The sequence below is a fragment of the Acromyrmex echinatior genome, chromosome 2 (assembly GCF_024713525.1).
Source record: "Acromyrmex echinatior isolate Ae372 chromosome 2, ASM2471352v2, whole genome shotgun sequence".
Lineage (NCBI taxonomy): Eukaryota > Metazoa > Arthropoda > Insecta > Hymenoptera > Formicidae > Acromyrmex > Acromyrmex echinatior.
In genome coordinates, this window is record NC_141853.1 from 14,651,080 (window position 1) to 14,667,815 (window position 16,736).

General features: G+C 35.2%; 1 protein-coding gene across 11 annotated transcripts in view; it reads right to left on the reverse strand.

The window, feature by feature from the left end:
- Nucleotides 1–16,736, reverse strand: part of Antp (homeotic protein antennapedia) — a 219,082-nt gene that overhangs the window by 84,778 nt on the left and 117,568 nt on the right. Inside the window, exon 1 of one of the 11 annotated variants that reach the window (XM_011058042.2) lies at nucleotides 7,498–9,254. The exons of the other annotated variants lie outside the window; for them this stretch is intronic. The gene's annotated coding sequence lies outside the window, so the exon portion shown is untranslated. Of the gene's footprint in view, nucleotides 1–7,497; nucleotides 9,255–16,736 lie in introns of those variants that run through there. 11 annotated transcript variants of the gene reach the window in all.

A 16,736-nucleotide genomic window follows, 5' to 3' on the forward strand; every position in this document is an offset into this window, starting at 1 on the left:
ACTATGATCACATTAAAGTTTTAACTCTATTTAATTTATAAATCCCCAAAATTAATCGTCGTAAAAGGAACTTTCATACACACATGCACAATACTAATGATACTTTAAAAAGTTATTAAATAAAAGTTTAAAAATGTTTGAATATTAAAACTAATATTTCTCTCAACATTTCCCTTACAAAATTATTCACATAATTCGTCGAAGAATCCATAAAAGAGACTCAGGAAAATCTTCGACATACATCCCCGATATATTGATAATATTGAACTATTAATCAATTAATCATATTAAATAATTATTAAATAATTTATATGACAAAAATACCTGATTGTTTCTCGACAGTATGTCGAGAAACGTAAAAATCAATAAATTGAAATACTATTAAACGTTGGAATATGAAAACACTATTGATATTAAAAACACTTTTACAATTTTGTGTAGCTTTTTCTCCATGCAATTCTCGACATCCTCTACGGCTCTACGGTCTTCTACTATGTAGAGAGTCTCAACTGCAACTCCAAGAGTTTCAATCCACCTGAACAATTTTTGCCAATAGGTGTGGAAAACACCAAGGGAGTTCTATTATACGATTTCGTAACTTTCACATCTTTTGGTATTCAAAAGTTTTTTGTTCCGTTTACTGGAATTCGAGAGATTCAGCTTTCTCTTTTGAGTCAAGGTTCGGTAAGTCCGTCTAAAAGGGACAATGGTCAGTTGTTGCGTAAAACTGTCTGAAAATGGATGAAATATTCTCTATTTCTGAGATCACCTCTTTTTTTTGTATGCAAAACAGAATTTCTAATATTACCGTTTTAAATGCAGACGCACCAAAAGATCATGTATAATTTCGGACTAGTAAAAATTAATAATTTCTTATATGACACGTTTTTACAAACTAAAAATGACATCGTTAACGGTTCGCTAAATGGGAACAGATTGTTATTCCAGAGTCATTTTACAGTCTGCAAATGTTCTTGATTTGAGATGCCTTGAGTCAGAAGTCGCGGGTTAATCACTCCAGATTTCACTTAATTAATGGTAGGTCTAACACAGGTTGAATTATCTCGTAACCAGATGCTATCGCAAAGTGGTAAAAGTTTTTTAAAAGAACTTCGTAAAAGTTTCACCAGGTTCAAATGTACGTAGATAATCATATGTCCATATGACGGAACTAAATTAAATTTCCAAGTGAAATGTTACGCGTATAATTTTGCATGTAATACGAACAATATTTAGTCTAATATTAATTGTAAATGTATTATAAATAATTTTAAAATTATTATGCGCTATGATTTTAATAGTGAATTATTAAAATAACGTATTTAATTGAGTGCAATAAATTATTGAAATATTTATCTATATATAACTTGATCTATTTCGATCTTTTAGAAGAAAACTGAAAAGCCTATACCTTTAATTTAAAAAAATAGATACTTATTTGAAAAATTCAATATACTTTCCGTAACAGATCAACAAATTAATCTCTGAATACAAAAATATGCACAGTAAATATGGATATAATAATTATTTTTTTAACATCATAAATATCTGTAATCGATCGTTTATCGTCGATTTGTTTATTTTATAACATGGATTATTTTCATTTATCGCGACATTATACTTTTCCCTGATTTAAATTAGATAATCAAGATTCATGATGCAAACTAGTTACTTTGCGGAGGGACAACATGGGAAAAGTAGACGCACGGATAATTTATAATTTACGCGTATGTGGGTGACCGATGAGACGAGAGCTGCACGTGACTACATAACACCAAGGGAACCCTTTATTATAACACGGCTTTAAAGTTTATGTATATTGTATGTATATAAGTTAAGATAAGGTAACAAAGAGCTTGTATATGGATGTAGAAAGAGCTAATAATTTTTTTATTTACTGATTATATATTTAATGATTCACAATCATTATAATCAAATGTAATCTTTAACAATATACAATAAATTATCCTATCGATATAAAATAGAAGGACATACACGCATATATACACGCAAACTGGGTGTGCCTTTATGCACAATAGCGACAGCGAACTCGAAATTACGAAGCCGTGCCTTTATTTCGTCGCAAGCGCGAAGGGGTATCTATAAGGCCGCCGAGACACAGCGGAGAGTACAAAGTTTTGACGTCACCCTATAAATCAACCAACACACTCACACGTTCAAGACGTTGGCGAACACATCCTGGGTTGAAGTTTTGTTCACCGTATGTCTCCTTTGCTCTCAACACAGATAACTTGTATATGGCGCATCAGAAATTTCGGTAACGCCTTGTACATCCTTTAAATTTCATTCACACCAAAAACTATTAGAACCTCGTTTAAAGTACCTATTGTGTTGAGCGATCAACATTTATTAAGAGATTGTGATCACTTATTCGTACGATGAAACATCTTACACACGTATAATAGTAATCGAAGTGAAATACATGTAGAAAACGAGAATGGAAATAAAATATTGTAAACTTTAATAAATAGTTAACTTATTTTTTCTTCTCGTATAATAAAATACATCAAATTGATTATTTCTTAGGATAATTTATGATTTAGAATTGACAGGAATGTTGAGTTAAAATGACACGCATGAACTTAGGAAACATGAAGTGATGAGCACAGAAATAAACTATATGGCACGTATACAACGTTAGCATGTCAAAATAAACAGCGGAACGGGAGTTGACCGAGTCTACTGAAAAATTTTGGCATCGTCGGCCACGACACCCGACGCTGTCGGCACAACTTTGAAATTATCTCGATGTAATTTATATTACGGCTGCGAACCGAGAAAATACGCGACGTATTTTCAAATTAAAATCGTCGGCGCGACAACGAATCGGAATTAATGAACTTTGAGATGAGAAAAATTAGCTGAAACAACTTTTATTTATTTCTGTGAGTTATTTGAATCGAAATTTATTAATTAAAATTCATCCTCACAATACACGTATAAAAAATTTTGTATGAAGAAGTTTCAGAATTTAAATTAGAAAATAACAATGATTAAACTTTAAAGATATCGCTGCGATGAGATAATGATAATGAGGTAATCATGTAAATACAGTAAAAAAATGTAATAAGAAAAATAATGAGAGAAAATGAAATATGATTATAAACTATTTGGTGTAGATTACATTAATTTATAAGTTCATGCAAACTATAACGCTATAATTATTACAATATTATATAGATATGGCAATATGATAATAATGACATTACAAGCAAAATATTTAAACTTTCATGTATCTACTTTCAATCTTGTAATGTTCACATTTCTCGCGATAAGATAAAAATAAAAGTGCATAAATATTATACAATTAGGAAATAAGAAACCGACTCTTATCATAAATCTTGATCACGTATAGATACCGCGCATCCGCATAGAAAGCATAATCAGTCTGTTTCGGAATTACGCCGTAGATCTTCATAAACGTATAATTACTGATGATAATAGTCGGCTGTTAGTAAGCACTCACAATTATCATATGTAGAGGATTAAAACCATGTCTATGTATTAATAATAACGATAATTTTCTTATATGCAATTCATAAAATTGTAATGCCATTGTATATATTATTATTCCTACATGATCTATACAAGTATTAACAATTATTAAAAAAAATATTCTATTAATTCACTCATTTAAAAAGCAGAGATATAAAAATAGAAATCTGTATACAGTATTAACCATCTATATATTTATATGAATGGACATCTCGTAACTTGTGAGTAAAAACTCGCTACGATTGTTGGGAGAAACTGTTGTGGAGAACGCCTTGAAAGGCGGAAATTGCAGCTGCTCTTACCTCACACGGTCGATGTCTCGAACGCAAAAATCAAACGGCAGGCAAAGAAAAACAAGCAAAGAGACAGAAAGAGAAAAAGAAGGCATCAGGGTGGGGTGACCGTTCTAAGAGGGTGAGATCGAGGATTTGGCCGGAGGTGTAGAGGGACAGGCGGTACGGACATGGTATTGGATGGTATCGGGGATGGAGGTAGGGGTAGTTTGACAAGTTGACAAGAGCACAAAGGCCGTGGCAGACACCCTCGAGCGAACGGCAAGAAAGGTAGGGGCAAATGTACGGAGAGTGGGTAGGATAGAGGGATGGGGGGAGGGTGGTAGGGAGCGTCGCGACGCTCACCGACGGAGGATTGCCGGATGGCGGGGTGCCTGAAAGCCCGGTAGATCCGACGCTGCGAACAAAGGGTGGCTCACCCCACTGGAGTCCCGGAGTTTGGGAACGAGATTGCCTATACCGATTTACTCGGAGTCGCGAAGATGCGCACGCGATATATGTGCGCTGTACGTGCGTGTGTGGGCGAGAGTTCGGGTCTACTTGGTCGATCCAGTAGATACGCCGCGGGCCTAATATCGAAAGTTAAGGGCGAAGCTAAAGCTCGTGCTTAATTAAATCGGAAGACCGTGGGAGATAATCGCTGCTCCCTGAGCGGCGAAGGTCAATATATATGGCGCTGGGCAATTTGATTTTCGCACGGCAATTGAAAATAAACGGTAATTTATAAATGTGCACAACTAATCTTGTAATTAAATTAAAGGAGACCTAATTACAAGTAATCAACATTTAATCAATAATTTATAAATTATTTGTTACAGACTATTCAAAATATTTCTATATTATAGAAATTTCCTTTAAGGTTACTCATGACTTATTCTTAAATGTCTTTCTACTCGCTTGAACACAATTTTTGTGATGTTTTAAAAATATCTTATTTCGAAATATAATACGCAACTTGCAGATTTATTTCATATTTCTGATGCGATTGCACAGAACACCATTCTCGCCTCGAGCTTCAAAAAGAAACGGGAAGCGAAAAGAATACGGTTCGCGCCCGTGAAAGCGCTGACAATTTTTCACAATGGAATGCTGTACGGCGTGCCGATAACCGTTCAAAGGGTAATAAATATCTTCGCTAACCACCTTCTATAAGGCAGCCTCCGCAAAAGCGTTCCATTCATACCGCAGTATAACGTTAGCGTGGGCATCGTCTCTTCCCGTTTCCATACCCCCTTCATCATCGCACCTCGGCCCACATTGATACACATATCGACTCCCTTATGGTTTACGAGCCGCCGCTGTGATTTATCACGCTTGAAAATACCGCACGGCGTCATTAGAAACATCATTCGTATCGCGTAACGTCTATCATTCTGCACCCGAAGTAATTCAATGATCCACGTGTCACCCCCTTCGACCCTTTCATCCCTACATAGTTAATTCACATTATTGATGTATGTATTTTTGCAAAAACTTCGAGAGAAAAGTTCAAAAAATATGAAAAAAAAATTGGAAGATACGCTCTCGAGTAATATTATTTCTAAAAATAATAGTTATTTTAAAATATATAACATTAACTCACATATGTTTTATATTAATTAAAGATTATATAAACTAATAAATAAATAAAAGTTTTATATTTATGCAGAAGTATATAGTTTTCACATCATCAGAGCTTCTGGAATTTGATTTAATAACTTATAATGTAATTGTGCATTTAATTGCATTTTAATTGACATAAAGTTAATTTTAGAATTGTAAAAAGATACTGATTTCAGCTTTTAATTTATAATATTAACAATAAAAAAATTTTTACATTAAAAGCAACATTATTGTATATTAAAATTACAGCATATATATATGATGAACAATATATTGTAAGCAAACATAACTGTAGGACGACACAGTACAACCGTTTTAAACCGTATGATACCAACGCGTCCGTCCGTATAGGATTACCCCTTTTGCTTTCTGCTCTTCTTCACGCTTGTACCAAGCTTCTCTTTTACACTACATGTCGCTAACCTCATACCTGCGCAGCCAGTAAATCAGAAACGCAGCGAAGCGTCTTTCGTTCCCGTCGCGTCGCGGTGCCGCGAATCATCCCTCTATACTATAGGGTTTTATACTCGCTATCTGAAAAGGTAGACAGGCTAAATATATGGAACTTAATTCAGAAAAAGAAATAACATCCTGACACATTTTTCCAAACGCGGTAAAAATAGAAATTATCTAAATTAAATACGCTTCGTATTTTATTCATTTGACATGAATTTGAATTAAAAAGTTAAGAGAATATTTTTCCTAAAAAAAAAATATATATATAAAAAGGAAATATAATAAATTGAAGATTAAGTTTTAAGATGTATAAAAATGCATTAAATTGCTAGTCAATTTAACTCGTGATATTACCGCGGTAGTTTAGTAGAGTTTGCATTTCAAGATCGAAAAATCATTTCGGCACGCATTTTAAAGGATTATATACATGGTATATAATTTATACAGAATTATACAAGCACTTAAGATTCAGCTAAACCTGAAATTCAGTTTAAGGCATTTAGTTCTATAGGTTATATTGAAATTTCTCACATATACGATCCTATAAGATTAAATACAACAAATTAAATTATATCCATGATTGGATTAATAAAAATTAATATAAAGATAAAACAAATTTCATAAATTCAAATAAAAATAGTTTGCACATCATGATTCATAGATATTGGCAACATATATAAGAAAACTGATACAGAAAAGAAAATAATCCTGTTACTTAATTCCTCATAATTGTGTATAAATCTTTTTTACTAAATGAAAAATGATTTATCTACGATAAGAGATTAATACTTCGTCGGTGATTCCTTGTCAAATCGAAAAATTCGTATAAATTATCTCATTAAATATTCTTAGAGTCCTAGTATCATATCGAAATCTTTCATATTGCTGTATGTATATATATATATATATATATATATACTATGTGTGTGAGTGTGTATGTTTGTGTATAAATAGATAAAGTTATAAATCAGTTATAATAGTCATTTTTCGAAACACTTGAAATTTCTCAATCAATGATTTTGTTTATAATAGAATCGAGATCACCTAGCATCATGTATTATCGCCATCATGTTCCCTGATAGAACGATGAGAGAATTGCGTGCGTGACGAAACGAAAAACCGGAAAGCCAGACCAGGTCGACTATTATACGAGATGACTCTCTTATCTCTTCAGGTAACCGAGTGACCTGTCATGCTCTTCCTACCGAGTTGCCTGTGCTCTCGCCTCCACTAACAAAATCGGTTTCCGGATCTGAAGCATTCGGAGTTTAAGATTGTAATCCGTGATAATACGGGGACATCGCATTTAGTGGGACATTTATTTTCACGTTCCAAATGCTGTAAGTTAACTCCCCTAAATATGACTGTATAACTGTAAGGTGACTCTACGTACGACAGCTTCTTTGAGAGATTCGAAGGTTGAATAATTGCAAATTGGAGTGCCAGGAGTGGTTCATTGAGCACTACATTGACTGATCGATAAACTACTTGCAACAGTCAATCTTCCAATTGTTGAAGAACGATCAGAGCTTATTAAACAGTCAAGTAGTCGTGGTTAAGTGGACTTTTGTAGCTTCGCAATCTTTCACAAACAACTCACAACTAAGTATAACGCATGAATCAAACATACCTTTCTCCACATGATCCATCTTGGCATCGACTTCCCGTGGCTAAGATCGGCTAAGTCGATTCACGCATCTGCGACTTACGCACACCATTGCTTCCCGATGCATACTCCCGCGCGCGCACCAAGTGTACTCTCTTCCCGTGTCAGCTATCAGCTAATTAACATTACTGGCAGCACGAGTAACAAGCAGACCGGTAATTACGAGCACCGGACGCGATCGTTGCGACGTCCTTATCGGTTCCACGTCGTTGTCAACCGCGAAAAAAACCGACTGTCGGCAGACTGTGCAAACGGTGCCAATTACGTGTGTACACAGGTGTCAATTTGTCGGTGTCTTTCGTCACGCTTTCATATTGTGAGCAACGCAACTGAAGAATCTCTGAGTAAGAATCGCCGAGTGAATTTCGCGCCAGCATTTAGGTGATTCACATCGCGGTGCAGCCGCGTGACGACGATAATTAGTCTTAGTGCACCAAGCTGGTATAACGGACCGACTACGCGGCGTGTTCTGGAACGGCTTGGTTGCCGACCGAAATCCAGGAAGTATACGAGTTTCTAATAAAACGCTATTATCTGTCACGATCTGTCTCTCGCGATTTGCTGATTTAAAATGAGCAATTGTCGACTGAATGCGATCGATTTAACGATTCATAACTCTCAGATACACTCTCAGTTCGCTGTTGACGAGAAGAAACATTCTCGTTTAAGTGATCTTCTCCGAAATAATTAGTTAACGTCCATTCCTTTATTCCCATACCGTCCGCATAATAGCAAACGGGTTATATTTTCAAAAATATTAAATTCCTCGTGCGGTTATAATTTCAGAAGAATTTTTAATGATTTAATTAATATGTAGATCACCTCGCATCAGTGACAACTGCACAAACACCTATTTCACTGTATTCGATATTACACGTCTGATTTGTGAAAAACACGTTTGACTTCACATTCGCGCTCCTCGGCGCAACAATCGTACTGTTCAAATTTGGCGCGTTCTCCTCTTTCGCTTCTCTTTCACGTGTTAAGTTATATGTTGCGTGGATTTGCAAAATCAACGATGATGGATCTTTCCGTATATACGTATATACGCGCGCAAAAAAACGAAGGCTATCGTCATATTCAATTGCACTTTTTTTTCGACGCGACAACAACAATCACGATTTCCGAATAACTTTCACCACGTTGACGCCGCGAGAAGGCTTCGCGTTCTCGATCGTTGCGACAGATGACAGCGAAACGCACGTCTCGAATGCTCGCGTACGCGCGATGTGATCCGCACGAGTCGGCGTGTGTCAGGGCCTTCGACTCCGCAGAAGCACAGACAGAAACGAAAGACTACACAACGTGACTAACGCGGCATGGAGAAGCGAACAGCAGACGTGAACTATGCGTGTGCGTGTTCACGTGCACGCGTGTCGGGGGGAGGGGAGATGAGAATGGAGGAACCGACAGAGAAGGCGAGAGAGAAAGAGAGAGAGAGAGAGAAAAAAAGAGGGACAGAACGGCGACGGAACGCCGGGATATCCACCACGCGTTAACCAATTCCGCGAGCATCGCGCGTGCGTGTGCGCGCGTGTACGGGCGGACGTGAATGTGTGCAGAGAAGCGTATCCTCCCGTCGAGCATGGAACGGACGAGAGCGTCGAGCTGTCAGCGCACCCCACCCCGAAAGCCCCTTTGAAACCAACCCCACCCATCGTGACGAAACCCCCGCCTTCCCTCTCCGTGTCAGAGGCTCTTTCCCTTGACTAGTCGTTCCTCCATCCCTCTTCGGACAATCCCCCCAGACTGTGACAACATCGAGGAACTATGTGCCTTGCACGAAAGCGAAAGTAACACGTATCGACGCTGGAATGGAAATTATGTTAAAAAATATTGCTATTAATAAAATCCGATTCAGAAGTATATCGTTTGACTCTCTCTCTTTACTTTTGTTTCAATTGAACGTTTATTTTACTTATTTTGCGCACGAAAAGAAAATAGGTAATGAAGGAAATGTTTGAGAAAAGAAAGGGATAAGAGAGGAAATGTTTGAGAGATACGAAAATACGAGAAATACATACGGACGTCTCAGGAAACTTGGCTCTCTTCGTTTCCACTAACGTGGACGAATCATAATTCTTATTCACCACAAGCTCGAAATCATCCTCTCTGCGGTATTCTTTCCGCTCTTCTATTTCAGTTTCAGTTTTATCCGTTTCCTTTCCCACCACCCCTTTCGCATCGAAGCGTGAACACCCACCGTAGCAACCGTAACAAGAAGCTCCTCTATATTACAACACAAAATCGTTGCTTTCTCAACTAATATAACACAAATTTTGCAAAACTATATAAAACGTTTAAACATTTTTTTTTTAAATTATAATTTACTTTAATATCGACGCGTGACTAAATCCTTGCCCTTTGAAACGCAAGAATGTTAGCCAGTGGTCGAAGGGCCGGCTCGACAGCAAAGAACAGGTATCATAACGAAATACGTGTGTATGCCTGTGAATGAAGATGTATATGTGTGCATCAATACACTCGAATTGAGGGTTCGTCATTGACGACCAATGAAGATCGCCATTGTTTGAGTGGACTGACATCTAGAGGCTGACATTTTCGTGAGCGAGGAACGAAGAATGTGAGTTTGCGAACATGGCCGTCACTTTTGACCTTATATGCGAGACATTTACAAAATCAAAACAATTTACATCATGTTAATACTAATCGATTGTAATTAATCTTAATGCAAATTTAAGTGTGTGAAAAGACACATATATAAAATCAAAAAATAATAAAATCAATTAAATTGTGTAATAATGTAAAACTTAAAAATATTCGAAAATTCGATACTTCAATGAGATGAATGATTTTGATATTTTTTAATAACATATTTTTTGCAGACAGAAGATAAGCGTTCAGCTATACTAAAGTTTTACTAAAGATCATTTTTAATACAATAAAATGAAATACTGCGTTTCTCTCATAATTCATTTGTAACATTTATTAATAGAAATCTTCTCGAATCGTTCCCAGATTTGTCCGAGATTCTACGAGGGTGGAAATTTTTTTCAAAGAAAATGGAGTTGGCCTGCGTCCGAGCGGCGCGGCGAAGTGATGACTTTATCCAATCGACTCCATTTCTCATCCGCATTCGTTCTCTGCCCGCAGGCTGACCCGCAGTCCCAACCAGGGAAGAGAAGGAACCGGGCGAGGGAGAGAAGCGCCCATGACTTATGATCGCCATTACGGCACCGATAATTATATGCTGCTCCGTAGCCGCTCCCTCCTGTACGTTGTACGAGAGGAACAAGAGGCACCGTAGATGATATCCTGCCGACGAACTTCGAACAGCCGACCTCTAACGTAACCGCATGCACATCAACCATACGCTCCTCCTGATTCGTTGATCAACCCGATCGATACGTTCCGGTATTTCAGAAGAGTTGGAAAATAATTGCCCCTTGATCGAGGGTCGATCGTTAATATGTGCAATCTCTTTGCCACACGCTGATGAGTCTCTAAAGGAATTTCAGTGTTTTATATATTTTTACAATCGATTTTTAACGATAATCAACAACAATAAAATAATTGTAGAAGAATGAATGACATTTTTGTAAATTATAAAAATTTCGTAGATTGATACTGAAAATAAAATCGATAATAAATTAATAATAATATAAAATTGACTTTAATATGTTAATAAAATGTATCGTTAATAATCAATTTTAAAAAATAATGAATTTTATAATCTGATCAAAATTGACTTCAATTGTCCAATCGCTGAGAAATTTGAGAAAGACGTGATTTATAATTATATATAAACACAGAGTAACCAGAAGGACCCTCAATTGTTGGAAATGGTGGTCGTATATCGAGAAAAGGACTTGATAGTATCCTTACAACTCCCCACGGGACTACTTATTACGCTGATTCTCTTACGAAGCACAATCATCTAATGTAAGTAGTTCGATCATTACCGTATCAAATTGGTTAATTAATAATAGATAGAATACACTGGGGATTTCGGATGTTATATGAAAAGCTTGACTTAAAAAAGCATTTTGTCAATAGTTTCATGTCTAATTTCTGGAAACAATTGAAAATTATTTTCGATATTTTTAAATAATTATTAATAATGATGTTACACATAATGTATATAGTATTTTAATATACACACATATATAATGTATGTGTGCGTGTGTATATATATATATATGTAGTATATATTAATTTGATGAGAGGAATAATATTTCCAGCTATATATTAGTTTTGTACACAATAATTTTGACATGCATATATAAATTTTATTAAAAAGAAAAATGCAATGATTTTTTTTTTACGTAGAATGCCACTCGTTTACAACAAAATATATTTCAGTCGCCAATTGAGATCCCGTAACTTATTGAGACATCGGTGTGTTTAATGCGCCGTTACGTCACGCTTCGTGACTTTTGTAGTAACAAATCGGGACGGCATTGTGTCCGTGCATGAGTTTCCACCACGGTACTACAGCCCACATGCATGCGAATGTCATTAGCATAACCAACAAGCTCAACACGGCACCCTGCGCAGGACCCAGACGCGCCGAACACAGAACGTTGTTAGTTACATGTGTAAAGTTCGGGAGGGAGAACTGGAGAAGAGATGTGTGAGGAACGGCAACGAATTCATGAGAACACACCAGGTGTATTCCACCAGTTCTTGATCTTCTGAGCCACGTGCTCTGACATATTCTTAACTCTGAACTATTCGCACTTTTGCCGTATTTCTTCATTTCTTATTTGTATTTTCAATCTGTTGATATCCTCACGTTTTTTTTCTTCTGTACGTTTTGTACGTTTTGTGCGTTTGTATTTCCCTTGATTCTTTAATAGAATTGAAGATGCTCTTATTCCCCGTTTAAGAATATAGTAATCAATGATAATTGTCAAATAATTAAATATCTAATATCATAAATTTGACAATTATCAATTTGTTCAGGCGATTTGTACAGCTTAATCTCCGTGATGCAATAAAATTTTGCACTTCAATTCTTTACATGGAAAAAAATAGCTAATTGTTATAATAGAATAATGCTGTTGGAAATATTTAAAGTCATAAATTTCTCAATTATCAATTTGTATAGCTTAATCTCCGTGATAAAATTATACATTTCAATTCGGTGCTAAGAAAAAGTAGCTAGATAATATTAAAATAGTGATCTTGTATCATGCAGTGATAGCATTTTAATGATAATTTCACTATTGATGAAAAAATTGAAAATGTAAGAAAATTATTTTTGTTAATTAGTTTTTTTAATTTCTTGCAGTATATATATATCTGCAAGTGCAAAAACAAGTTCGCTCAAAATTATCAAAGCGTTAATCCTAAAGTTAGTCAAGCTGCACTATTAATTTAATTTACGTACTGCAATTTGTTTTTCCATTTACATTATTCCACATAAAATTGAATATGAATGTCAGTAACTAATAACAAATATGTTCCATTGTTCAATATTTCCATTGTTCTACAACGACGGATGTAAGACTAATAAATAAGTTCGAGAACTAATTGAGTTTTCCTAGAATAGAGGGATACCACTTTCTAATATAGACAGTTCCTTCGTTCCAGACGGTGCTATTATGTAACGGGAGCGCACATCCCCTTTATTGTTTACGAGCGTGAGCTTCTTAAATTCGTGTTATTTTCGTCCGATGTCGCAAGATGAATGGCGTGCGGGTTTTCTGGCAACAACGGCGTATCCGAGAAGAAACTAGTAAAGTAGAGAAATCGAGAAAGGAGATGAAGCGACTGAAGCAAGGATATGAGGGGGAGATTTTATCCTCCGCCTCCTCTCCTCTTCTACCAAGAAAAAGTTAGGAGTTGTTCTTGAAGAACGTCGTTCGAGACGATGAGCGGCACGTCGCTACCATCTCGACCCCCTCTTTTGTTCCTACTGTCTTCTCTTTTTTTCCGCGCGTTCCACGCGACGCCTTCGGGGCGCCGTGTCTTGTTATCCGCGTGATGTATGGTGCACTAATTGCACTACGGAGAACAGCGACCGAGTTGCGACGAAATCGATCACACAACTATCGCGCACACTTGCTTGCAACTTGCTCTAAATTTTTGCTAGAAAATTATTTCATAAATCGCAATTTAATATGAATGTTTATAATAATAGACCGATGGAACTAGCGATTTGATTGAGTTTTTTTCATTCAAATTTATATTTGGAAATCAAATTTGTTGCACAAATAAATAATGATTTTTTTGAATTAAAAATGTTCTTTCTATAAATTGCCAGGAATGTTGACAACCTCCGCCGCTATGGTTTTGGTTTTGCGTCCGGCAAAACCAAACGAGATCCCCCTCTCTTTGTTGGCCCTACTTCCTTAGTCCGTCCGTCGGCATTCGTGATTTATCGCAACGGAAAATAGGAGAAATAACAAGGGATGTCGGCTGTGTGTTATACGCTTCGCTCTCTATCTCAAAATAAAAATGTACTTTGAACCCGCAAACCCGCTATAACCGGGTGATTTTTGAACGTAGAATTAAATATTTCCTTCAAAAAGTTAAAAATATTTCTTGATGACTAAAAATTCGTTCACTTCAACTTTTATTTTCTCAAATATTTCATTTTCTTATTTAATAAATATTCAATAATATAAATTGTAAAAGAACAATGAAAAATATATATACACTTTTATGACTTAATTAATCTAAGAATCATAATAACATTTTTTACATAGAATAATTCCTTAAAAAACAACTAATATTCTTTTGTAAAACATTTAAACAACATAAAATAAATATAAATTCTATCTTTAAATCTTACCGTACAAGATTGAGTCACTAGTAACCGAGCGATTCCTGTTCATGCAAGTTTTTCTTTGAGTCTTTTAATAATTATAAGTTATACTATATTTTATTATTTTCTAAAATGAAGTTTTAATATTTATTCTAGAAAATTGAAAGTAGTTGGTAAATTTTTAGTGATTTTTTAAAAATCATTCTGAATAGATAAAAAAAATGGACGGATTCTAGTAACGTTTGGACGGAGTGGCACTAAATTGTACTTTGTATTGTAAGGGTTAATTCAAATAAAATATTATTTTATATTAATTTATATGTAGATAATAATATTATCAGTACGTAATCCAAATTTTATATAATTAATGTAAATTTTTTCAATAATTTCTGTCTAGCTACATAAATAGAGTATTAATTCAACATTAATTACTAATTGTTTCGTTATTAATAATTAATAACGAGCAAATTTATGAGATTTGTGAATTATATTCTCATCGATTTTAGTGCTGCAATAGCATGGAAGTGAAATGGGAAAAGGAGCAAGGTCAAAGGATACATGGGATCTTGTTCTTTCGCATTAACTTCGTCCTTTATATTCCTACTTGTCCAAAAGAAATCGGGGAAACTTTTGCGTCATTGTAGACCGAAAAAAGAAAGTTAAAATCTCATGAGGACATTGTTGGTTGCGTCAACGTTGCGAGCTATGTCTCTTCTCTCTTTCCCTTTTTCTTAGCTAACCAAAGCATCGTACATAATATCAAAATTTATGACTTAGGCTAGGTATTCGTCTGAACTTTTTCCGCATTTCTTGTCTTTTCTTTTTCCTTTTGCAATTTATTTCTTTTTTTCGATGTCCTTCTATAGATCTTCCCGTATATATTTCGTTTTTCACATTTCTTTCAGGTATTATACTTTTTGTTTTCTCAATAATAGTTATCTTAACTGTTCGACTAGATAATTTATTTTCAAGAAGATATAGAAACTTATTTATAGTCTTAAGCGACTGATTGATGAAATCAACACATAGTACGGAAGTTATTTGAATACAAGTGATTCGTCTCACCCGACTGCTCATCGATGTTCCGATATCGAAAGTTAAACTGTGCTTATTAATAACAGACTCATGAGAACGGCCACACATGCGGAGTAGTTTGCGTGCTGCGGTAATCAGTATAATGATCAGCGGCCGAATTGACGTATCGCCAGGATAATATATATGACGGCATATGGCGGCAGATGCATTGCGCAGCGTGACGTGTTCTAACGCGTCATTGATAGCCCTCCTCTCCTCTCCCCCGTCCCCTTCTCTCTCTCTTCCTCCCTTCCTCCTGTCACTCTGCCACCCTCCATCAAATTTTCCTATCACCCCAGACTACTCCCTTCATTTCCTGCCTCGACGATCCCCCTGCCTGCCCCTGTACTGGCTGCCTCTTCCTCCTCCCTTCATTCGTGAACGGAAGGGACGTAATACGAGCGAGGGGAACCACGGCCAACCAGCGTCGTTGCTTTTAGGGATAAGAATTCTATCGGCGTGGAACCCCAAGCCCTTTTTTGACGCCGATGTTTCAGCAGAAAAAATAACACAGTGAGAGAAATATCGCAATGTCGGCAGTTGAAGATACAGAAAAAAACACATTAATGTCGTATATTAGTTATTGCTGACGTTATTTTTTCCTAGGCCGATATATGTTCGATTGTAAATAATAAATTGATTGTATTTTTAATATTTTAAATATATAATTAATTAATTTAATTTTACATTCCACTAACTGATCTTGACTTTTATTTGTTCTGTACGATTTTCTTCTAATTTTACAGAAATCAAATTTGCATATAATTAATATTTATATTATTTGAAAGTACGTAAGTAATATAAATTAATATATATGATTGGATCTTCATATTTGGAAGATAATTAGATAGCAAGTTTCAAATTTACACTGATATTTAAGGAAACATTTGTTACTAATATTTTAGATTTATATTTCACCGTAATAATTGTATTTACAATATTAATAAATTCTTTTAGCTATTTCGACATCTTACGAGGCTTAATAATCTTTTAATTTAACATTAAATTTTAATTTTAAATGAAATAAATAAGTATTTTATACGTACGTCTTAAATAAATTCTGAAAATCAGTATAATTTTCGAATTATAATATATTATTTATCAATGAATTCCGTTATATTTCGTCATATATAAAAACTAAATTATTTCAAGAGAAATAATGTATGTAAATGTATAGAATAACTGGCAAGTTTAAATCGGTGTATATTTTTGAGCATTTAAAAAGTATACATAATAAATTGTAGTATATCGACGTAATAATATTAAAAAAAAATTATCATAGAAACTGTCCTTGTTTAGGCCAATTAAAAGATAAAAAAATATTCTAGACGTTTTTTTTTAATTTCTGACATTCTATACGTCTATCTAATCGACACGTCGATAAATTTGTTGATGT